This window comes from Saccoglossus kowalevskii, chromosome 22 (assembly GCF_978046115.1).
Source record: "Saccoglossus kowalevskii chromosome 22, keSacKowa6.1, whole genome shotgun sequence".
Classification (NCBI taxonomy): Eukaryota; Metazoa; Hemichordata; class Enteropneusta; family Harrimaniidae; genus Saccoglossus; species Saccoglossus kowalevskii.
The window spans coordinates 9445361-9468298 of record NC_140662.1 but is presented as its reverse complement, the minus strand read 5'-3'; the positions used below and the strand labels follow the sequence as shown (position 1 = coordinate 9468298).

General features: G+C 37.2%; 25 non-coding genes across 25 annotated transcripts; all 25 read right to left on the bottom strand.

Annotated features, from left to right (window-relative positions):
* Positions 1-33: 33 nt before the first annotated feature.
* TRNAP-AGG (transfer RNA proline (anticodon AGG)) lies at positions 34-105 on the bottom strand. The gene has a single exon. It is a non-coding gene; the product is annotated as a tRNA-Pro (tRNA).
* A 1058-nt stretch (positions 106-1163) lies between these two features.
* TRNAP-UGG (transfer RNA proline (anticodon UGG)) lies at positions 1164-1235 on the bottom strand. The gene has a single exon. It is a non-coding gene; the product is annotated as a tRNA-Pro (tRNA).
* A 389-nt stretch (positions 1236-1624) lies between these two features.
* TRNAP-UGG (transfer RNA proline (anticodon UGG)) lies at positions 1625-1696 on the bottom strand. The gene has a single exon. It is a non-coding gene; the product is annotated as a tRNA-Pro (tRNA).
* Positions 1697-2293: 597 nt separating this feature from the next.
* On the bottom strand, positions 2294-2365 carry TRNAP-UGG (transfer RNA proline (anticodon UGG)). Its single transcript has one exon. It is a non-coding gene; the product is annotated as a tRNA-Pro (tRNA).
* Positions 2366-3213: 848 nt separating this feature from the next.
* On the bottom strand, positions 3214-3285 carry TRNAP-UGG (transfer RNA proline (anticodon UGG)). The gene has a single exon. It is a non-coding gene; the product is annotated as a tRNA-Pro (tRNA).
* A 597-nt stretch (positions 3286-3882) lies between these two features.
* On the bottom strand, positions 3883-3954 carry TRNAP-UGG (transfer RNA proline (anticodon UGG)). The gene has a single exon. It is a non-coding gene; the product is annotated as a tRNA-Pro (tRNA).
* A 390-nt stretch (positions 3955-4344) lies between these two features.
* Positions 4345-4416, bottom strand: TRNAP-UGG (transfer RNA proline (anticodon UGG)). The gene has a single exon. It is a non-coding gene; the product is annotated as a tRNA-Pro (tRNA).
* A 386-nt stretch (positions 4417-4802) lies between these two features.
* On the bottom strand, positions 4803-4874 carry TRNAP-AGG (transfer RNA proline (anticodon AGG)). Its single transcript has one exon. It is a non-coding gene; the product is annotated as a tRNA-Pro (tRNA).
* An 805-nt stretch (positions 4875-5679) lies between these two features.
* TRNAP-UGG (transfer RNA proline (anticodon UGG)) lies at positions 5680-5751 on the bottom strand. The gene has a single exon. It is a non-coding gene; the product is annotated as a tRNA-Pro (tRNA).
* A 390-nt stretch (positions 5752-6141) lies between these two features.
* Positions 6142-6213, bottom strand: TRNAP-UGG (transfer RNA proline (anticodon UGG)). Its single transcript has one exon. It is a non-coding gene; the product is annotated as a tRNA-Pro (tRNA).
* A 386-nt stretch (positions 6214-6599) lies between these two features.
* Positions 6600-6671, bottom strand: TRNAP-AGG (transfer RNA proline (anticodon AGG)). Its single transcript has one exon. It is a non-coding gene; the product is annotated as a tRNA-Pro (tRNA).
* Positions 6672-7268: 597 nt separating this feature from the next.
* Positions 7269-7340, bottom strand: TRNAP-UGG (transfer RNA proline (anticodon UGG)). Its single transcript has one exon. It is a non-coding gene; the product is annotated as a tRNA-Pro (tRNA).
* Positions 7341-7729: 389 nt separating this feature from the next.
* TRNAP-UGG (transfer RNA proline (anticodon UGG)) lies at positions 7730-7801 on the bottom strand. Its single transcript has one exon. It is a non-coding gene; the product is annotated as a tRNA-Pro (tRNA).
* Positions 7802-9317: 1516 nt separating this feature from the next.
* TRNAP-UGG (transfer RNA proline (anticodon UGG)) lies at positions 9318-9389 on the bottom strand. Its single transcript has one exon. It is a non-coding gene; the product is annotated as a tRNA-Pro (tRNA).
* Positions 9390-10906: 1517 nt separating this feature from the next.
* On the bottom strand, positions 10907-10978 carry TRNAP-UGG (transfer RNA proline (anticodon UGG)). Its single transcript has one exon. It is a non-coding gene; the product is annotated as a tRNA-Pro (tRNA).
* Positions 10979-11364: 386 nt separating this feature from the next.
* TRNAP-AGG (transfer RNA proline (anticodon AGG)) lies at positions 11365-11436 on the bottom strand. Its single transcript has one exon. It is a non-coding gene; the product is annotated as a tRNA-Pro (tRNA).
* Positions 11437-12033: 597 nt separating this feature from the next.
* On the bottom strand, positions 12034-12105 carry TRNAP-UGG (transfer RNA proline (anticodon UGG)). The gene has a single exon. It is a non-coding gene; the product is annotated as a tRNA-Pro (tRNA).
* Positions 12106-14293: 2188 nt separating this feature from the next.
* TRNAP-UGG (transfer RNA proline (anticodon UGG)) lies at positions 14294-14365 on the bottom strand. The gene has a single exon. It is a non-coding gene; the product is annotated as a tRNA-Pro (tRNA).
* Positions 14366-16553: 2188 nt separating this feature from the next.
* On the bottom strand, positions 16554-16625 carry TRNAP-UGG (transfer RNA proline (anticodon UGG)). Its single transcript has one exon. It is a non-coding gene; the product is annotated as a tRNA-Pro (tRNA).
* A 389-nt stretch (positions 16626-17014) lies between these two features.
* On the bottom strand, positions 17015-17086 carry TRNAP-UGG (transfer RNA proline (anticodon UGG)). The gene has a single exon. It is a non-coding gene; the product is annotated as a tRNA-Pro (tRNA).
* Positions 17087-18602: 1516 nt separating this feature from the next.
* Positions 18603-18674, bottom strand: TRNAP-UGG (transfer RNA proline (anticodon UGG)). The gene has a single exon. It is a non-coding gene; the product is annotated as a tRNA-Pro (tRNA).
* A 597-nt stretch (positions 18675-19271) lies between these two features.
* Positions 19272-19343, bottom strand: TRNAP-UGG (transfer RNA proline (anticodon UGG)). The gene has a single exon. It is a non-coding gene; the product is annotated as a tRNA-Pro (tRNA).
* Positions 19344-19733: 390 nt separating this feature from the next.
* TRNAP-AGG (transfer RNA proline (anticodon AGG)) lies at positions 19734-19805 on the bottom strand. The gene has a single exon. It is a non-coding gene; the product is annotated as a tRNA-Pro (tRNA).
* Positions 19806-20402: 597 nt separating this feature from the next.
* On the bottom strand, positions 20403-20474 carry TRNAP-UGG (transfer RNA proline (anticodon UGG)). Its single transcript has one exon. It is a non-coding gene; the product is annotated as a tRNA-Pro (tRNA).
* Positions 20475-21532: 1058 nt separating this feature from the next.
* Positions 21533-21604, bottom strand: TRNAP-UGG (transfer RNA proline (anticodon UGG)). The gene has a single exon. It is a non-coding gene; the product is annotated as a tRNA-Pro (tRNA).
* Between the last annotated feature and the right edge of the window lie 1334 nt (positions 21605-22938).

The following is a 22938-nucleotide window of genomic DNA, read 5'->3' as shown; positions in this document are numbered from 1 at the left end:
GCAGGCATCATAATGCAATATGTTAAAAAATATGGGCTCGTCCGGGAGTTGAACCCGGGACCTCTCGCACCCTAAGCGAGAATCATGCCCTTAGACCAACGAGCCAGACATACATTCAACAAACGTATGTATAGGTCGGAAAATAATTTATAAATATCTCTTTTCTAAAGGTGTTCAAAGGTTGCCTTATTGATGCAAGTCGAATCTTCAGCAGCCATTTTTCTAACTTTGGTAAAATTATGGGCTCGTCCGGGATTTGAAGCCGAGACCTCTCGCACCCAAAGCGAGAATCATACCCCTAGACCAACGAGCCGATTTTGACTAATAAGTTAGGAGAGAAATTAAAAAAAATCAGTTTTATTCAGATTTGCGACTCAATTGACAAGTTTTAAAACAGTATTTAGCAAATCTTTATACAATTCCATTTCAGGGTAATGATTCAGTAAACGAAATCAAAAACTCATCTTTAAACTTTCGAGAAAACTAACAGCCAAAGCGAGTGACCATATTTGTGATTTACTGCCTTGCACTGCAGGGAATTCTCCATTTCATTGCCATTATTGTCTTCTTCTTGGCACATTCCGATGTGGTCGCAAAATCCCCGGTCAGTATAATTGTGAGAATTTCTATTATTGTTTTTCTGTCGAATTTCATAACTTGAATTGAAATGCAGGCATAATAATGCAATATGTTAAAAAAAGTGGGCTCGTCCGGGATTTGAACCCGAGACCTCTCGCACCCAAAGCGAGAATCATACCCCTACACCAACGAGCCGATTTTGACTAATAAGTTAGGAGAGAAATTAAAAAAAATCAGTTTTATTCAGTTTTGCGACTCAATTGACAAGTTTTAAAACAGTATTTAGCAAATCTTTATACAATTCCATTTCAGGGTAATGATTCAGTAAACGAAATCAAAAACTCATCTTTAAACTTTCGAGAAAACTAACAGCCAAAGCGAGTGACCATATTTGTGATTTACTGCCTTGCACTGCAGGGAATTCTCCATTTCATTGCCATTATTGTCTTCTTCTTGGCACATTCCGATGTGGTCGCAAAATCCCCGGTCAGTATAATTGTGAGAATTTCTATTATTGTTTTTCTGTCGAATTTCATAACTTGAATTGAAATGCAGGCATAATAATGCAATATGTTAAAAAAAGTGGGCTCGTCCGGGATTTGAACCCGAGACCTCTCGCACCCAAAGCGAGAATCATACCCCTAGACCAACGGGCCGATTCTGACTATTGAGTTAGGAGAAAAATTAAAAAAAATCAGTTTTATTCAGTTTTGCGACTCAATTGACAAGTTTTAAAACAGTATTTAGCAAATCTTTATACAATTCCATTTCAGGGTAATGATTCAGTAAACGAAATCAAAAACTCATCTTTAAACTTTCGAGAAAACTAACAGCCAAAGCGAGTGACCATATTTGTGATTTACTGCCTTGCACTGCAGGGAATTCTCCATTTCATTGCCATTATTGTCTTCTTCTTGGCACATTCCGATGTGGTCGCAAAATCCCCGGTCAGTATAATTGTGAGAATTTCTATTATTGTTTTTCTGTCGAATTTCATAACTTGAATTGAAATGCAGGCATAATAATGCAATATGTTAAAAAAAGTGGGCTCGTCCGGGATTTGAACCCGAGATCTCTCGCACCCAAAGCGAGAATCATACCCCTAGACCAACGGGCCGATTCTGACTATTGAGTTAGGAGAAAAATTAAAAAAAATCAGTTTTATTCAGTTTTGCGACTCAATTGACAAGTTTTAAAACAGTATTTAGCAAATCTTTATACAATTCCATTTCAGGGTAATGATTCAGTAAACGAAATCAAAAACTCATCTTTAAACTTTGGAAAAAACTAACAGCCAAAGCGAGTGACCATATTTGTGATTTACTGCCTTGCACTGCAGGGAATTCTCCATTTCATTGCCATTATTGTGTACTTGTTGGCACATTCCGATGTGGTCGCAAAATCCCCGGTCAGTATAATTGTGAGAATTTCTATTATTGTTTTTCTGTCGAATTTCATAACTTGAATTGAAATGCAGGCATCATAATGCAATATGTTAAAAAATGTGGGCTCGTCTGGGATTTGAACCTGAGACCTCTCGCACCCAAAGCGAGAATCATAACCCTAGACCAACGAGCCAGACAAACATTCAACAAACGTATGTATAGGTCGGAAAATAATTTATAAATATCTCTTTTCTAAAAGTGTTCAAAGGTTGCCTTATTGATGCAAGTCGAATCTTCAGCAGCCATTTTTCTAACTTTGGTAAAATTATGGGCTCGTCCGGGATTTGAACCCGAGACCTCTCGCACCCAAAGCGAGAATCATACCCCTAGACCAACGAGCCGATTCTGACTAATGAGTTAGGAGAGAAATTAAACAAAAATCAGTTTTATTCAGTTTTGCGACTCAATTGACAAGTTTTAAAACAGTATTTAGCAAATCTTTATACAATTCCATTTCAGGGTAATGATTCAGTAAACGAAATCAAAAACTCATCTTTAAACTTTCGAGAAAACTAACAGCCAAAGCGAGTGACCATATTTGTGATTTACTGCCTTGCACTGCAGGGAATTCTCCATTTCATTGCCATTATTGTCTACTTGTTGGGACATTCCGATGTGGTCACAAAATCCCCGGTCAGTATAATTGTGAGAATTTCTATTATTGTTTTTCTGTCGAATTTCATAACTTGAATTGAAATGCAGGCATCATAATGCAATATGTTAAAAAATGTGGGCTCGTCCGGGATTTCAACCCGAGACCTCTCGCACCCAAAGCGAGGAGCATACCCCTAGACCAACGAAACGATTCTGACTAATGAGTTAAGAAAAATTAAAAAAAATCTGTTTTGTTCAGTTTTGCGACTCAATTGACAAGTTTTAAAATAGTATTTAGCAAATCTTTATACAATTCCATTTCAGGGTAATGATTCAGTAAACGAAATCAAAAACTGATCTTTAAATTTCGAGTAAACTAACAGCCAAAGCGAGTGACTATATTTGTGATTTACTGCCTTGCACTGCAGGGAATTCTCCATTTCATTGCCATTATTGTCTTCTTGTTGGCACATTCCGATGTGGTCGCAAAATCCCCGGTCAGTATAATTGTGAGAATTTCTATTATTGTTTTTCTGTCGAATTTCATTACTTGAATTGAAATGCAGGCATAATAATGCAATATGTTAAAAAAAGTGGGCTCGTCCGGGATTTGAACCCGAGACCTCTCGCACCCAAAGCGAGAATCATACCCCTAGACCAACGAGCCGATTCTGACTATTGAGTTAGAAGAAAAATTAAAAAAAATCAGTTTTATTCAGTTTTGCGACTCAATTGACAAGTTTTAAAACAGTATTTAGCAAATCTTTATACAATTCCATTTCAGGGTAATGATTCAGTAAACGAAATCAAAAACTCATCTTTAAACTTTCGAGAAAACTAACAGCCAAAGCGAGTGACCATATTTGTGATTTACTGCCTTGCACTGCAGGGAATTCTCCATTTCATTGCCATTATTGTGTACTTGTTGGCACATTCCGATGTGGTCGCAAAATCCCCGGTCAGTATAATTGTGAGAATTTCTATTATTGTTTTTCTGTCGAATTTCATAACTTGAATTGAAATGCAGGCATCATAATGCAATATGTTAAAAAATGTGGGCTCGTCTGGGATTTGAACCTGAGACCTCTCGCACCCAAAGCGAGAATCATAACCCTAGACCAACGAGCCAGACATACATTCAACAAACGTATGTATAGGTCGGAAAATAATTTATAAATATCTCTTTTCTAAAAGTGTTCAAAGGTTGCCTTATTGATGCAAGTCGAAACTTCAGCAGCCATTTTTCTAACTTTGGTAAAATTATGGGCTCGTCCGGGATTTGAACCCGAGACCTCTCGCACCCAAAGCGAGAATCATACCCCTAGACCAACGAGCCGATTCTGACTAATGAGTTAGGAGAGAAATTAAATAAAAATCAGTTTTATTCAGTTTTGCGACTCAATTGACAAGTTTTAAAACACTATTTAGCAAATCTTTATACAATTCCATTTCAGGGTAATGATTCAGTAAACGAAATCAAAAACTCATCTTTAAACTTTCGAGAAAACTAATAGCCAAAGCGAGTGACCATATTTGTGATTTACTGCCTTGCACTGCAGGGAATTCTCCATTTCATTGCCATTATTGTCTACTTGTTGGCACATTCCGATGTGGTCACAAAATCCCCGGTCAGTATAATTGTGAGAATTTCTATTATTGTTTTTCTGTCGAATTTCATAACTTGAATTGAAATGCAGGCATCATAATGCAATATGTTAAAAAATGTGGGCTCGTCCGTGATTTGAACCCGAGACCTCTCGCACCCAAAGCGAGAATCATACCCCTAGACCAACGAGCCGATTCTGACTAATAAGTTAAGAAAAATTTAAAAAAATCGGTTTTGTTCAGTTTTGCGACTCAATTGACAAGTTTTAAAATAGTATTTAGCAAATCTTTATACAATTCCATTTCAGTGTAATGATTCAGTAAACGAAATCAAAAACTGATCTTTAAATTTCGAGTAAACTAACAGCCAAAGCGAGTGACTATATTTGTGATTTACTGCCTTGCACTGCAGGGAATTCTCCATTTCATTGCCATGATTGTCTACTTGTTGGCACATTCCGATGTGGTCGCAAAATCCCCGGTCAGTATAATTGTGAGAATTTCTATTTTTGATTTTCTGTCGAATTTCATAACTTGAATTGAAATGCAGGCATCATAATGCAATATGTTAAAAAATATGGGCTCGTCCGGGAGTTGAACCCGGGACCTCTCGCACCCTAAGCGAGAATCATGCCCTTAGACCAACGAGCCAGACATACATTCAACAAACGTATGTATAGGTCGGAAAATAATTTATAAATATCTCTTTTCTAAAAGTGTTCAAAGGTTGCCTTATTGATGCAAGTCGAATCTTCAGCAGCCATTATTCTAACTTTGGTAAAATTATGGGCTCGTCCGGGATTTGAAGCCGAGACCTCTCGCACCCAAAGCGAGAATCATACCCCTAGACCAACGAGCCGATTTTGACTAATAAGTTAGGAGAGAAATTAAAAAAAATCAGTTTTATTCAGTTTTGCGACTCAATTGACAAGTTTTAAAACAGTATTTAGCAAATCTTTATACAATTCCATTTCAGGGTAATGATTCAGTAAACGAAATCAAAAACTCATCTTTAAACTTTCGAGAAAACTAACAGCCAAAGCGAGTGACCATATTTGTGATTTACTGCCTTGCACTGCAGGGAATTCTCCATTTCATTGCCATTATTGTGTACTTGTTGGCACATTCCGATGTGGTCGCAAAATCCCCGGTCAGTATAATTGTGAGAATTTCTATTATTGTTTTTCTGTCGAATTTCATAACTTGAATTGAAATGCAGGCATCATAATGCAATATGTTAAAAAATGTGGGCTCGTCTGGGATTTGAACCTGAGACCTCTCGCACCCAAAGCGAGAATCATAACCCTAGACCAACGAGCCAGACATACATTCAACAAACGTATGTATAGGTCGGAAAATAATTTATAAATATCTCTTTTCTAAAAGTGTTCAAAGGTTGCCTTATTGATGCAAGTCGAAACTTCAGCAGCCATTTTTCTAACTTTGGTAAAATTATGGGCTCGTCCGGGATTTGAACCCGAGACCTCTCGCACCCAAAGCGAGAATCATACCCCTAGACCAACGAGCCGATTCTGACTAATGAGTTAGGAGAGAAATTAAATAAAAATCAGTTTTATTCAGTTTTGCGACTCAATTGACAAGTTTTAAAACACTATTTAGCAAATCTTTATACAATTCCATTTCAGGGTAATGATTCAGTAAACGAAATCAAAAACTCATCTTTAAACTTTCGAGAAAACTAATAGCCAAAGCGAGTGACCATATTTGTGATTTACTGCCTTGCACTGCAGGGAATTCTCCATTTCATTGCCATTATTGTCTACTTGTTGGCACATTCCGATGTGGTCACAAAATCCCCGGTCAGTATAATTGTGAGAATTTCTATTATTGTTTTTCTGTCGAATTTCATAACTTGAATTGAAATGCAGGCATCATAATGCAATATGTTAAAAAATGTGGGCTCGTCCGTGATTTGAACCCGAGACCTCTCGCACCCAAAGCGAGAATCATACCCCTAGACCAACGAGCCGATTCTGACTAATGAGTTAAGAAAAATTTAAAAAAATCGGTTTTGTTCAGTTTTGCGACTCAATTGACAAGTTTTAAAATAGTATTTAGCAAATCTTTATACAATTCCATTTCAGTGTAATGATTCAGTAAACGAAATCAAAAACTGATCTTTAAATTTCGAGTAAACTAACAGCCAAAGCGAGTGACTATATTTGTGATTTACTGCCTTGCACTGCAGGGAATTCTCCATTTCATTGCCATGATTGTCTACTTGTTGGCACATTCCGATGTGGTCGCAAAATCCCCGGTCAGTATAATTGTGAGAATTTCTATTTTTGATTTTCTGTCGAATTTCATAACTTGAATTGAAATGCAGGCATCATAATGCAATATGTTAAAAAATATGGGCTCGTCCGGGAGTTGAACCCGGGACCTCTCGCACCCTAAGCGAGAATCATGCCCTTAGACCAACGAGCCAGACATACATTCAACAAACGTATGTATAGGTCGGAAAATAATTTATAAATATCTCTTTTCTAAAAGTGTTCAAAGGTTGCCTTATTGATGCAAGTCGAATCTTCAGCAGCCATTATTCTAACTTTGGTAAAATTATGGGCTCGTCCGGGATTTGAAGCCGAGACCTCTCGCACCCAAAGCGAGAATCATACCCCTAGACCAACGAGCCGATTTTGACTAATAAGTTAGGAGAGAAATTAAAAAAAATCAGTTTTATTCAGTTTTGCGACTCAATTGACAAGTTTTAAAACAGTATTTAGCAAATCTTTATACAATTCCATTACAGGGTAATGATTCAGTAAACGAAATCAAAAACTCATCTTTAAACTTTCGAGAAAACTAACAGCCAAAGCGAGTGACCATATTTGTGATTTACTGCCTTGCACTGCAGGGAATTCTCCATTTCATTGCCATTATTGTCTTCTTCTTGGCACATTCCGATGTGGTCGCAAAATCCCCGGTCAGTATAATTGTGAGAATTTCTATTATTGTTTTTCTGTCGAATTTCATAACTTGAATTGAAATGCAGGCATAATAATGCAATATGTTAAAAAAAGTGGGCTCGTCCGGGATTTGAACCCGAGACCTCTCGCACCCAAAGCGAGAATCATACCCCTAGACCAACGAGCCGACTTTGACTAATAAGTTAGGAGAGAAATTAAAAAAAATCAGTTTTATTCAGTTTTGCGACTCAATTGACAAGTTTTAAAACAGTATTTAGCAAATCTTTATACAATTCCATTTCAGGGTAATGATTCAGTAAACGAAATCAAAAACTCATCTTTAAACTTTCGAGAAAACTAACAGCCAAAGCGAGTGACCATATTTGTGATTTACTGCCTTGCACTGCAGGGAATTCTCCATTTCATTGCCATTATTGTCTACTTGTTGGCACATTCCGATGTGGTCACAAAATCCCCGGTCAGTATAATTGTGAGAATTTCTATTATTGTTTTTCTGTCGAATTTCATAACTTGAATTGAAATGCAGGCATCATAATGCAATATGTTAAAAAATGTGGGCTCGTCCGGGATTTGAACCCGAGACCTCTCGCACCCAAAACGAGAATCATACCCCTAGACCAACGAGCCGATTCTGACTATTGAATTAGGAGAAAAATTAAAAAAAATCAGTTTTATTCAGTTTTGCGACTCAATTGACAAGTTTTAAAACAGTATTTAGCAAATCTTTATACAATTCCATTTCAGGGTAATGATTCAGTAAACGAAATCAAAAACTCATCTTTAAACTTTCGAGAAAACTAACAGCCAAAGCGAGTGACCATATTTGTGATTTACTGCCTTGCACTGCAGGGAATTCTCCATTTCATTGCCATTATTGTCTACTTGTTGGCACATTCCGATGTGGTCGCAAAATCCCCGGTCAGTATAATTGTGAGAATTTCTATTATTGTTTTTCTGTCGAATTTCATAACTTGAATTGAAATGCAGGCATCATAATGCAATATGTTAAAAAAGGAGTGCTGGTCTGGGATTTGAACCCGAGACCTCTCGCACCCAAAGCGAGAATCAAACCCCTAGACCAACGAGCCGATTCTGACTAATGAATTAGGAGAAAAATTAAAAAAAATCAGTTTTATTCAGTTTTGCGACTCAATTGACAAGTTTTAAAATAGTATTTAGCAAATCTTTATACAATTCCATTTCAGGGTAATGATTCAGTAAACGAAATCAAAAACTGATCTTTAAATTTCGAGTAAACTAACAGCCAAAGCGAGTGACTATATTAGTGATTTACTGCCTTGCACTGCAGGGAATTCTCCATTTCATTGCCATGATTGTCTACTTGTTGGCACATTCCGATGTGGTCGCAAAATCCCCGGTCAGTATAATTGTGAGAATTTCTATTTTTGTTTTTCTGTCGAATTTCATAACTTGAATTGAAATGCAGGCATCATAATGCAATATGTTAAAAAATATGGGCTCGACCGGGAGTTGAACCCGGGACCTCTCGCACCCTAGGCGAGAATCATGCCCCTAGGCCAACGAGCCAGACATACATTCAAGAAACGTATGTATAGGTCGGAAAATAATTTATAAATATCTCTTTTCTAAAAGTGTTCAAAGGTTGCCTTATTGATGCAAGTCGAATCTTCAGCAGCCATTTTTCTAACTTTGGCAAAATTATGGGCTCGTCCGGGATTTGAACCCGAGACCTCTCGCACCCAAAGCGAGAATCATACCCCTAGACCAACGAAACGATTCTGACTAATGAGTTAGGAGAGAAATTAAAAAAAATCAGTTTTATTCAGTTTTGCGACTCAATTGACAAGTTTTAAAATAGTATTTAGCAAATCTTTATACAATTCCATTTCAGGGTAATGATTCAGTAAACGAAATCAAAAACTGATCTTTAAATTTCGAGTAAACTAACAGCCAAAGCGAGTGTCCATATTTGTGATTTACTGCCTTGCACTGCAGGGAATTCTCCATTTCATTGCCATTTTTGTCTTCTTGTTGGCACATTCCGATGTGGTCGCAAAATCCCCGGTCAGTATAATTGTGAGAATTTCTATTATTGTTTTTCTGTCGAATTTCATAACTTGAATTGAAATGCAGGCATAATAATGCAATATGTTAAAAAAGTGGGCTCGTCCGGGATTTGAACCCGAGACCTCTCGCACCCAAAGCGAGAATCATACCCCTAGACCAACGAGCCGATTCTGACTATTGAGTTAGGAGAAAAATTAAAAAAAATCAGTTTTATTCAGTTTTGCGACTCAATTGACAAGTTTTAAAACAGTATTTAGCAAATCTTTATACAATTCCATTTCAGGGTAATGATTCAGTAAACGAAATCAAAAACTCATCTTTAAACTTTCGAGAAAACTAACAGCCAAAGCGAGTGACCATATTTGTGATTTACTGCCTTGCACTGCAGGGAATTCTCCATTTCATTGCCATTATTGTCTATTTGTTGGCACATTCCGATGTGGTCGCAAAATCCCCGGTCAGTATAATTGTGAGAATTTCTATTATTGTTTTTCTGTCGAATTTCATATCTTGAATTGAAATGCAGGCATCATAAAGCAATATGTTAAAAAATGTGGGCTCGTCTGGGATTTGAAACCGAGACCTCTCGCACCCAAAGCGAGAATTATACCCCTAGACCAACGAGCCGATTCTGACTAATGAGTTAGGAGAAAAATTAAAAAAAATCAGTTTTATTCAGTTTTGCGACTCAATTGACAAGTTTTAAAATAGTATTTAGCAAATCTTTATACAATTCCATTTCAGGGTAATGATTCAGTAAACGAAATCAAAAACTGATCTTTAAATTTCGAGTAAACTAACAGCCAAAGCGAGTGACTATATTTGTGATTTACTGCCTTGCACTGCAGGGAATTCTCCATTTCATTGCCATGATTGTCTACTTGTTGGCACATTCCGATGTGGTCGCAAAATCACCGGTCAGTATAATTGTGAGAATTTCTATTATTGTTTTTCTGTCGAATTTCATAACTTGAATTGAAATGCAGGCATCATAATGCAATATGTTAAAAAATATGGGCTCGACCGGGAGTTGAACCCGGGACCTCTCGCACCCTAGGCGAGAATCATGCCCCTAGGCCAACGAGCCAGACATACATTCAAGAAACGTATGTATAGGTCGGAAAATAATTTATAAATATCTCTTTTCTAAAAGTGTTCAAAGGTTGCCTTATTGATGCAAGTCGAATCTTCAGCAGCCATTATTCTAACTTTGGTAAAATTATGGGCTCGTCCGGGATTTGAAGCCGAGACCTCTCGCACCCAAAGCGAGAATCATACCCCTAGACCAACGAGCCGATTTTGACTAATAAGTTAGGAGAGAAATTAAAAAAAATCAGTTTTATTCAGTTTTGCGACTCAATTGACAAGTTTTAAAACAGTATTTAGCAAATCTTTATACAATTCCATTTCAGGGTAATGATTCAGTAAACGAAATCAAAAACTCATCTTTAAACTTTCGAGAAAACTAACAGCCAAAGCGAGTGACCATATTTGTGATTTACTGCCTTGCACTGCAGGGAATTCTCCATTTCATTGCCATTATTGTCTACTTGTTGGCACATTCCGATGTGGTCACAAAATCCCCGGTCAGTATAATTGTGAGAATTTCTATTATTGTTTTTCTGTCGAATTTCATAACTTGAATTGAAATGCAGGCATCATAATGCAATATGTTAAAAATGTGGGCTCGTCCGTGATTTGAACCCGAGACCTCTCGCACCCAAAGCGAGAATCATACCCCTAGACCAACGAGCCGATTCTGACTAATGAGTTAAGAAAAATTTAAAAAAATCGGTTTTGTTCAGTTTTGCGACTCAATTGACAAGTTTTAAAATAGTATTTAGCAAATCTTTATACAATTCCATTTCAGGGTAATGATTCAGTAAACGAAATCAAAAACTGATCTTTAAATTTCGAGTAAACTAACAGCCAAAGCGAGTGACTATATTTGTGATTTACTGCCTTGCACTGCAGGGAATTCTCCATTTCATTGCCATGATTGTCTACTTGTTGGCACATTCCGATGTGGTCGCAAAATCCCCGGTCAGTATAATTGTGAGAATTTCTATTTTTGATTTTCTGTCGAATTTCATAACTTGAATTGAAATGCAGGCATCATAATGCAATATGTTAAAAAATATGGGCTCGTCCGGGAGTTGAACCCGGGACCTCTCGCACCCTAAGCGAGAATCATGCCCTTAGACCAACGAGCCAGACATACATTCAACAAACGTATGTATAGGTCGGAAAATAATTTATAAATATCTCTTTTCTAAAAGTGTTCAAAGGTTGCCTTATTGATGCAAGTCGAATCTTCAGCAGCCATTATTCTAACTTTGGTAAAATTATGGGCTCGTCCGGGATTTGAAGCCGAGACCTCTCGCACCCAAAGCGAGAATCATACCCCTAGACCAACGAGCCGATTTTGACTAATAAGTTAGGAGAGAAATTAAAAAAAATCAGTTTTATTCAGTTTTGCGACTCAATTGACAAGTTTTAAAACAGTATTTAGCAAATCATTATACAATTCCATTTCAGGGTAATGATTCAGTAAACGAAATCAAAAACTCATCTTTAAACTTTCGAGAAAACTAACAGCCAAAGCGAGTGACCATATTTGTGATTTACTGCCTTGCACTGCAGGGAATTCTCCATTTCATTGCCATTATTGTCTACTTGTTGGCACATTCCGATATGGTCGCAAAATCCCCGGTCAGTATAATTGTGAGAATTTCTATTATTGTTTTTCTGTCGAATTTCATAACTTGAATTGAAATGCAGGCATAATAATGCAATATGTTAAAAAAAGTGGGCTCGTCCGGGATTTGAACCCGAGACCTCTCGCACCCAAAGCGAGAATCATACCCCTAGACCAACGAGCCGATTCTGACTATTGAGTTAGGAGAAAAATTAAAAAAAATCAGTTTTATTCAGTTTTGCGACTCAATTGACAAGTTTTAAAACAGTATTTAGCAAATCTTTATACAATTCCATTTCAGGGTAATGATTCAGTAAACGAAATCAAAAACTCATCTTTAAACTTTCGAGAAAACTAACAGCCAAAGCGAGTGACCATATTTGTGATTTACTGCCTTGCACTGCAGGGAATTCTCCATTTCATTGCCATTATTGTCTACTTGTTGGCACATTCCGATGTGGTCGCAAAATCCCCGGTCAGTATAATTGTGAGAATTTCTATTATTGTTTTTCTGTCGAATTTCATAACTTGAATTGAAATGCAGGCATCATAATGCAATATGTTAAAAAATATGGGCTCGACCGGGAGTTGAACCCGGGACCTCTCGCACCCTAGGCGAGAATCATGCCCCTAGGCCAACGAGCCAGACATACATTCAAGAAACGTATGTATAGGTCGGAAAATAATTTATAAATATCTCTTTTCTAAAAGTGTTCAAAGGTTGCCTTATTGATGCAAGTCGAATCTTCAGCAGCCATTATTCTAACTTTGGTAAAATTATGGGCTCGTCCGGGATTTGAAGCCGAGACCTCTCGCACCCAAAGCGAGAATCATACCCCTAGACCAACGAGCCGATTTTGACTAATAAGTTAGGAGAGAAATTAAAAAAAATCAGTTTTATTCAGTTTTGCGACTCAATTGACAAGTTTTAAAACAGTATTTAGCAAATCTTTATACAATTCCATTTCAGGGTAATGATTCAGTAAACGAAATCAAAAACTCATCTTTAAACTTTCGAGAAAACTAACAGCCAAAGCGAGTGACCATATTTGTGATTTACTGCCTTGCACTGCAGGGAATTCTCCATTTCATTGCCATTATTGTCTACTTGTTGGCACATTCCGATATGGTCGCAAAATCCCCGGTCAGTATAATTGTGAGAATTTCTATTATTGTTTTTCTGTCGAATTTCATAACTTGAATTGAAATGCAGGCATAATAATGCAATATGTTAAAAAAAGTGGGCTCGTCAGGGATTTGAACCCGAGACCTCTCGCACCCAAAGCGAGAATCATACCCCTAGACCAACGAGCCGATTCTGACTATTGAGTTAGGAGAAAAATTAAAAAAAATCAGTTTTATTCAGTTTTGCGACTCAATTGACAAGTTTTAAAACAGTATTTAGCAAATCGTTATACAATTCCATTTCAGGGTAATGATTCAGTAAACGAAATCAAAAACTCATCTTTAAACTTTCGAGAAAACTAACAGCCAAAGCGAGTGACCATATTTGTGATTTACTGCCTTGCACTGCAGGGAATTCTCCATTTCATTGCCATTATTGTCTACTTGTTGGCACATTCCGATGTGGTCGCAAAATCCCCGGTCAGTATAATTGTGAGAATTTCTATTATTGTTTTTCTGTCGAATTTCATAACTTGAATTGAAATGCAGGCATCATAATGCAATATGTTAAAAAATATGGGCTCGACCGGGAGTTGAACCCGGGACCTCTCGCACCCTAGGCGAGAATCATGCCCCTAGGCCAACGAGCCAGACATACATTCAAGAAACGTATGTATAGGTCGGAAAATAATTTATAAATATCTCTTTTCTAAAAGTGTTCAAAGGTTGCCTTATTGATGCAAGTCGAATCTTCAGCAGCCATTATTCTAACTTTGGTAAAATTATGGGCTCGTCCGGGATTTGAAGCCGAGACCTCTCGCACCCAAAGCGAGAATCATACCCCTAGACCAACGAGCCGATTTTGACTAATAAGTTAGGAGAGAAATTAAAAAAAATCAGTTTTATTCAGTTTTGCGACTCAATTGACAAGTTTTAAAACAGTATTTAGCAAATCTTTATACAATTCCATTTCAGGGTAATGATTCAGTAAACGAAATCAAAAACTCATCTTTAAACTTTCGAGAAAACTAACAGCCAAAGCGAGTGACCATATTTGTGATTTACTGCCTTGCACTGCAGGGAATTCTCCATTTCATTGCCATTATTGTCTACTTGTTGGCACATTCCGATATGGTCGCAAAATCCCCGGTCAGTATAATTGTGAGAATTTCTATTATTGTTTTTCTGTCGAATTTCATAACTTGAATTGAAATGCAGGCATAATAATGCAATATGTTAAAAAAAGTGGGCTCGTCCGGGATTTGAACCCGAGACCTCTCGCACCCAAAGCGAGAATCATACCCCTAGACCAACGAGCCGATTCTGACTATTGAGTTAGGAGAAAAATTAAAAAAAATCAGTTTTATTCAGTTTTGCGACTCAATTGACAAGTTTTAAAACAGTATTTAGCAAATCTTTATACAATTCCATTTCAGGGTAATGATTCAGTAAACGAAATCAAAAACTCATCTTTAAACTTTCGAGAAAACTAACAGCCAAAGCGAGTGACCATATTTGTGATTTACTGCCTTGCACTGCAGGGAATTCTCCATTTCATTGCCATTATTGTCTACTTGTTGGCACATTCCGATGTGGTCGCAAAATCCCCGGTCAGTATAATTGTGAGAATTTCTATTATTGTTTTTCTGTCGAATTTCATAACTTGAATTGAAATGCAGGCATAATAATGCAATATGTTAAAAAATATGGGCTCGTCCGGGATTTGAACCCGAGACCTCTCGCACCCAAAGCGAGAATCATGCCCCTAGGCCAACGAGCCAGACATACATTCAAGAAACGTATGTATAGGTCGGAAAATAATTTATAAATATCTCTTTTCTAAAAGTGTTCAAAGGTTGCCTTATTGATGCAAGTCGAATCTTCAGCAGCCATTATTCTAACTTTGGTAAAATTATGGGCTCGTCCGGGATTTGAAGCCGAGACCTCTCGCACCCAAAGCGAGAATCATACCCCTAGACCAACGAGCCGATTTTGACTAATAAGTTAGGAGAGAAATTAAAAAAAATCAGTTTTATTCAGTTTTGCGACTCAATTGACAAGTTTTAAAACAGTATTTAGCAAATCTTTATACAATTCCATTTCAGGGTAATGATTCAGTAAACGAAATCAAAAACTCATCTTTAAACTTTCGAGAAAACTAACAGCCAAAGCGAGTGACCATATTTGTGATTTACTGCCTTGCACTGCAGGGAATTCTCCATTTCATTGCCATTATTGTCTACTTGTTGGCACATTCCGATATGGTCGCAAAATCCCCGGTCAGTATAATTGTGAGAATTTCTATTATTGTTTTTCTGTCGAATTTCATAACTTGAATTGAAATGCAGGCATAATAATGCAATATGTTAAAAAAAGTGGGCTCGTCAGGGATTTGAACCCGAGACCTCTCGCACCCAAAGCGAGAATCATACCCCTAGACCAACGAGCCGATTCTGACTATTGAGTTAGGAGAAAAATTAAAAAAAATCAGTTTTATTCAGTTTTGCGACTCAATTGACAAGTTTTAAAACAGTATTTAGCAAATCGTTATACAATTCCATTTCAGGGTAATGATTCAGTAAACGAAATCAAAAACTCATCTTTAAACTTTCGAGAAAACTAACAGCCAAAGCGAGTGACCATATTTGTGATTTACTGCCTTGCACTGCAGGGAATTCTCCATTTCATTGCCATTATTGTCTACTTGTTGGCACATTCCGATGTGGTCGCAAAATCCCCGGTCAGTATAATTGTGAGAATTTCTATTATTGTTTTTCTGTCGAATTTCATAACTTGAATTGAAATGCAGGCATCATAATGCAATATGTTAAAAAATATGGGCTCGACCGGGAGTTGAACCCGGGACCTCTCGCACCCTAGGCGAGAATCATGCCCCTAGGCCAACGAGCCAGACATACATTCAAGAAACGTATGTATAGGTCGGAAAATAATTTATAAATATCTCTTTTCTAAAAGTGTTCAAAGGTTGCCTTATTGATGCAAGTCGAATCTTCAGCAGCCATTATTCTAACTTTGGTAAAATTATGGGCTCGTCCGGGATTTGAAGCCGAGACCTCTCGCACCCAAAGCGAGAATCATACCCCTAGACCAACGAGCCGATTTTGACTAATAAGTTAGGAGAGAAATTAAAAAAAATCAGTTTTATTCAGTTTTGCGACTCAATTGACAAGTTTTAAAACAGTATTTAGCAAATCTTTATACAATTCCATTTCAGGGTAATGATTCAGTAAACGAAATCAAAAACTCATCTTTAAACTTTCGAGAAAACTAACAGCCAAAGCGAGTGACCATATTTGTGATTTACTGCCTTGCACTGCAGGGAATTCTCCATTTCATTGCCATTATTGTCTACTTGTTGGCACATTCCGATATGGTCGCAAAATCCCCGGTCAGTATAATTGTGAGAATTTCTATTATTGTTTTTCTGTCGAATTTCATAACTTGAATTGAAATGCAGGCATAATAATGCAATATGTTAAAAAAAGTGGGCTCGTCCGGGATTTGAACCCGAGACCTCTCGCACCCAAAGCGAGAATCATACCCCTAGACCAACGAGCCGATTCTGACTATTGAGTTAGGAGAAAAATTAAAAAAAATCAGTTTTATTCAGTTTTGCGACTCAATTGACAAGTTTTAAAACAGTATTTAGCAAATCTTTATACAATTCCATTTCAGGGTAATGATTCAGTAAACGAAATCAAAAACTCATCTTTAAACTTTCGAGAAAACTAACAGCCAAAGCGAGTGACCATATTTGTGATTTACTGCCTTGCACTGCAGGGAATTCTCCATTTCATTGCCATTATTGTCTACTTGTTGGCACATTCCGATGTGGTCGCAAAATCCCCGGTCAGTATAATTGTGAGAATTTCTATTATTGTTTTTCTGTCGAATTTCATAACTTGAATTGAAATGCAGGCATAATAATGCAATATGTTAAAAAAAGTGGGCTCGTCCGGGATTTGAACCCGAGACCTCTCGCACCCAAAGCGAGAATCATACCCCTAGACCAACGAGCCGATTCTGACTATTGAGTTAGGAGAAAAATTAAAAAAAATCAGTTTTATTCAGTTTTGCGACTCAATTGACAAGTTTTAAAACAGTATTTAGCAAATCTTTATACAATTCCATTTCAGGGTAATGATTCAGTAAACGAAATCAAAAACTCATCTTTAAACTTTCGAGAAAACTAACAGCCAAAGCGAGTGACCATATTTGTGATTTACTGCCTTGCACTGCAGGGAATTCTCCATTTCATTGCCATTATTGTCTACTTGTTGGCACATTCCGATGTGGTCGCAAAATCCCCGGTCAGTATAATTGTGAGAATTTCTATTATTGTTTTTCTGTCGAATTTCATAACTTGAATTGAAATGCAGGCATCATAATGCAATATGTTAAAAAAGGTGGGCTGGTCTGGGATTTGAACCCGAGACCTCTCGCACCCAAAGCGAGAATCAAACCCCTAGACCAACGAGCCGATTCTGACTAATGAATTAGGAGAAAAATTAAAAAAAATCAGTTTTATTCAGTTTTGCGACTCAATTGACAAGTTTTAAAATAGTATTTAGCAAATCTTTATACAATTCCATTTCAGGGTAATGATTCAGTAAACGAAATCAAAAACTGATCTTTAAATTTCGAGTAAACTAACAGCCAAAGCGAGTGACTATATTTGTGATTTACTGCCTTGCACTGCAGGGAATTCTCCATTTCATTGCCATGATTGTCAACTTGTTGGCACATTCCGATGTGGTCGCAAAATCCCCGGTCAGTATAATTGTGAGAATTTCTATTTTTGTTTTTCTGTCGAATTTCATAACTTGAATTGAAATGCAGGCATCATAATGCAATATGTTAAAAAATATGGGCTCGACCGGGAGTTGAACCCGGGACCTCTCGCACCCTAGGCGAGAATCATGCCCCTAGGCCAACGAGCCAGACATACATTCAAGAAACGTATGTATAGGTCGGAAAATAATTTATAAATATCTCTTTTCTAAAAGTGTTCAAAGGTTGCCTTATTGATGCAAGTCGAATCTTCAGCAGCCATTTTTCTAACTTTGGCAAAATTATGGGCTCGTCCGGGATTTGAACCCGAGACCTCTCGCACCCAAAGCGAGAATCATACCCCTAGACCAACGAAACGATTCTGACTAATGAGTTAGGAGAGAAATTAAAAAAAATCAGTTTTATTCAGTTTTGCGACTCAATTGACAAGTTTTAAAATAGTATTTAGCAAATCTTTATACAATTCCATTTCAGGGTAATGATTCAGTAAACGAAATCAAAAACTGATCTTTAAATTTCGAGTAAACTAACAGCCAAAGCGAGTGTCCATATTTGTGATTTACTGCCTTGCACTGCAGGGAATTCTCCATTTCATTGCCATTATTGTCTTCTTGTTGGCACATTCCGATGTGGTCGCAAAATCCCCAGTCAGTATAATTGTGAGAATTTCTATTATTGTTTTTCTGTCGAATTTCATAACTTGAATTGAAATGCAGGCATAATAATGCAATATGTTAAAAAAGTGGGCTCGTCCGGGATTTGAACCCGAGACCTCTCGCACCCAAAGCGAGAATCATACCCCTAGACCAACGAGCCGATTCTGACTATTGAGTTAGGAGAAAAATTAAAAAAAATCAGTTTTATTCAGTTTTGCGACTCAATTGACAAGTTTTAAAACAGTATTTAGCAAATCTTTATACAATTCCATTTCAGGGTAATGATTCAGTAAACGAAATCAAAAACTCATCTTTAAACTTTCGAGAAAACTAACAGCCAAAGCGAGTGACCATATTTGTGATTTACTGCCTTGCACTGCAGGGAATTCTCCATTTCATTGCCATTATTGTCTACTTGTTGGCACATTCCGATGTGGTCGCAAAATCCCCGGTCAGTATAATTGTGAGAATTTCTATTATTGTTTTTCTGTCGAATTTCATAACTTGAATTGAAATGCAGGCATCATAATGCAATATGTTAAAAAATGTGGGCTCGTCTGGGATTTGAACCTGAGACCTCTCGCACCCAAAGCGAGAATCATAACCCTAGACCAACGAGCCAGACATACATTCAACAAACGTATGTATAGGTCGGAAAATAATTTATAAATATCTCTTTTCTAAAAGTGTTCAAAGGTTGCCTTATTGATGCAAGTCGAAACTTCAGCAGCCATTTTTCTAACTTTGGTAAAATTATGGGCTCGTCCGGGATTTGAACCCGAGACCTCTCGCACCCAAAGCGAGAATCATACCCCTAGACCAACGAGCCGATTCTGACTAATGAGTTAGGAGAGAAATTAAATAAAAATCAGTTTTATTCAGTTTTGCAACTCAATTGACAAGTTTTAAAACAGTATTTAGCAAATCTTTATACAATTCCATTTCAGGGTAATGATTCAGTAAACGAAATCAAAAACTCATCTTTAAACTTTCGAGAAAACTAACAGCCAAAGCGAGTGACCATATTTGTGATTTACTGCCTTGCACTGCAGGGAATTCTCCATTTCATTGCCATTATTGTCTACTTGTTGGCACATTCCGATGTGGTCGCAAAATCCCCGGTCAGTATAATTGTGAGAATTTCTATTTTTGATTTTCTGTCGAATTTCATAACTTGAATTGAAATGCAGGCATCATAATGCAATATGTTAAAAAATATGGGCTCGTCCGGGAGTTGAACCCGGGACCTCTCGCACCCTAAGCGAGAATCATGCCCTTAGACCAACGAGCCAGACATACATTCAACAAACGTATGTATAGGTCGGAAAATAATTTATAAATATCTCTTTTCTAAAAGTGTTCAAAGGTTGCCTTATTGATGCAAGTCGAATCTTCAGCAGCCATTATTCTAACTTTGGTAAAATTATGGGCTCGTCCGGGATTTGAAGCCGAGACCTCTCGCACCCAAAGCGAGAATCATACCCCTAGACCAACGAGCCGATTTTGACTAATAAGTTAGGAGAGAAATTAAAAAAAATCAGTTTTATTCAGTTTTGCGACTCAATTGACAAGTTTTAAAACAGTATTTAGCAAATCTTTATACAATTCCATTTCAGGGTAATGATTCAGTAAACGAAATCAAAAACTCATCTTTAAACTTTCGAGAAAACTAACAGCCAAAGCGAGTGACCATATTTGTGATTTACTGCCTTGCACTGCAGGGAATTCTCCATTTCATTGCCATTATTGTCTACTTGTTGGCACATTCCGATATGGTCGCAAAATCCCCGGTCAGTATAATTGTGAGAATTTCTATTATTGTTTTTCTGTCGAATTTCATAACTTGAATTGAAATGCAGGCATAATAATGCAATATGTTAAAAAAAGTGGGCTCGTCCGGGATTTGAACCCGAGACCTCTCGCACCCAAAGCGAGAATCATACCCCTAGACCAACGAGCCGATTCTGCCTATTGAGTTAGGAGAAAAATTAAAAAAAATCAGTTTTATTCAGTTTTGCGACTCAATTGACAAGTTTTAAAACAGTATTTAGCAAATCTTTATACAATTCCATTTCAGGGTAATGATTCAGTAAACGAAATCAAAAACTCATCTTTAAACTTTCGAGAAAACTAACAGCCAAAGCGAGTGACCATATTTGTGATTTACTGCCTTGCACTGCAGGGAATTCTCCATTTCATTGCCATTATTGTCTACTTGTTGGCACATTCCGATGTGGTCGCAAAATCCCCGGTCAGTATAATTGTGAGAATTTCTATTATTGTTTTTCTGTCGAATTTCATAACTTGAATTGAAATGCAGGCATCATAATGCAATATGTTAAAAAATATGGGCTCGACCGGGAGTTGAACCCGGGACCTCTCGCACCCTAGGCGAGAATCATGCCCCTAGGCCAACGAGCCAGACATACATTCAAGAAACGTATGTATAGGTCGGAAAATAATTTATAAATATCTCTTTTCTAAAAGTGTTCAAAGGTTGCCTTATTGATGCAAGTCGAATCTTCAGCAGCCATTATTCTAACTTTGGTAAAATTATGGGCTCGTCCGGGATTTGAAGCCGAGACCTCTCGCACCCAAAGCGAGAATCATACCCCTAGACCAACGAGCCGATTTTGACTAATAAGTTAGGAGAGAAATTAAAAAAAATCAGTTTTATTCAGTTTTGCGACTCAATTGACAAGTTTTAAAACAGTATTTAGCAAATCTTTATACAATTCCATTTCAGGGTAATGATTCAGTAAACGAAATCAAAAACTCATCTTTAAACTTTCGAGAAAACTAACAGCCAAAGCGAGTGACCATATTTGTGATTTACTGCCTTGCACTGCAGGGAATTCTCCATTTCATTGCCATTATTGTCTACTTGTTGGCACATTCCGATATGGTCGCAAAATCCCCGGTCAGTATAATTGTGAGAATTTCTATTATTGTTTTTCTGTCGAATTTCATAACTTGAATTGAAATGCAGGCATAATAATGCAATATGTTAAAAAAAGTGGGCTCGTCCGGGATTTGAACCCGAGACCTCTCGCACCCAAAGCGAGAATCATACCCCTAGACCAACGAGCCGATTCTGACTATTGAGTTAGGAGAAAAATTAAAAAAAATCAGTTTTATTCAGTTTTGCGACTCAATTGACAAGTTTTAAAACAGTATTTAGCAAATCTTTATACAATTCCATTTCAGGGTAATGATTCAGTAAACGAAATCAAAAACTCATCTTTAAACTTTCGAGAAAACTAACAGCCAAAGCGAGTGACCATATTTGTGATTTACTGCCTTGCACTGCAGGGAATTCTCCATTTCATTGCCATTATTGTCTACTTGTTGGCACATTCCGATGTGGTCGCAAAATCCCCGGTCAGTATAATTGTGAGAATTTCTATTATTGTTTTTCTGTCGAATTTCATAACTTGAATTGAAATGCAGGCATCATAATGCAATATGTTAAAAAAGGTGGGCTGGTCTGGGATTTGAACCCGAGACCTCTCGCACCCAAAGCGAGAATCAAACCCCTAGACCAACGAGCCGATTCTGACTAATGAATTAGGAGAAAAATTAAAAAAAATCAGTTTTATTCAGTTTTGCGACTCAATTGACAAGTTTTAAAATAGTATTTAGCAAATCTTTATACAATTCCATTTCAGGGTAATGATTCAGTAAACGAAATCAAAAACTGATCTTTAAATTTCGAGTAAACTAACAGCCAAAGCGAGTGACTATATTTGTGATTTACTGCCTTGCACTGCAGGGAATTCTCCATTTCATTGCCATGATTGTCTACTTGTTGGCACATTCCGATGTGGTCGCAAAATCCCCGGTCAGTATAATTGTGAGAATTTCTATTTTTGTTTTTCTGTCGAATTTCATAACTTGAATTGAAATGCAGGCATCATAATGCAATATGTTAAAAAATATGGGCTCGACCGGGAGTTGAACCCGGGACCTCTCGCACCCTAGGCGAGAATCATGCCCCTAGGCCAACGAGCCAGACATACATTCAAGAAACGTATGTATAGGTCGGAAAATAATTTATAAATATCTCTTTTCTAAAAGTGTTCAAAGGTTGCCTTATTGATGCAAGTCGAATCTTCAGCAGCCATTTTTCTAACTTTGGCAAAATTATGGGCTCGTCCGGGATTTGAACCCGAGACCTCTCGCACCCAAAGCGAGAATCATACCCCTAGACCAACGAAACGATTCTGACTAATGAGTTAGGAGAGAAATTAAAAAAAATCAGTTTTATTCAGTTTTGCGACTCAATTGACAAGTTTTAAAATAGTATTTAGCAAATCTTTATACAATTCCATTTCAGGGTAATGATTCAGTAAACGAAATCAAAAACTGATCTTTAAATTTCGAGTAAACTAACAGCCAAAGCGAGTGTCCATATTTGTGATTTA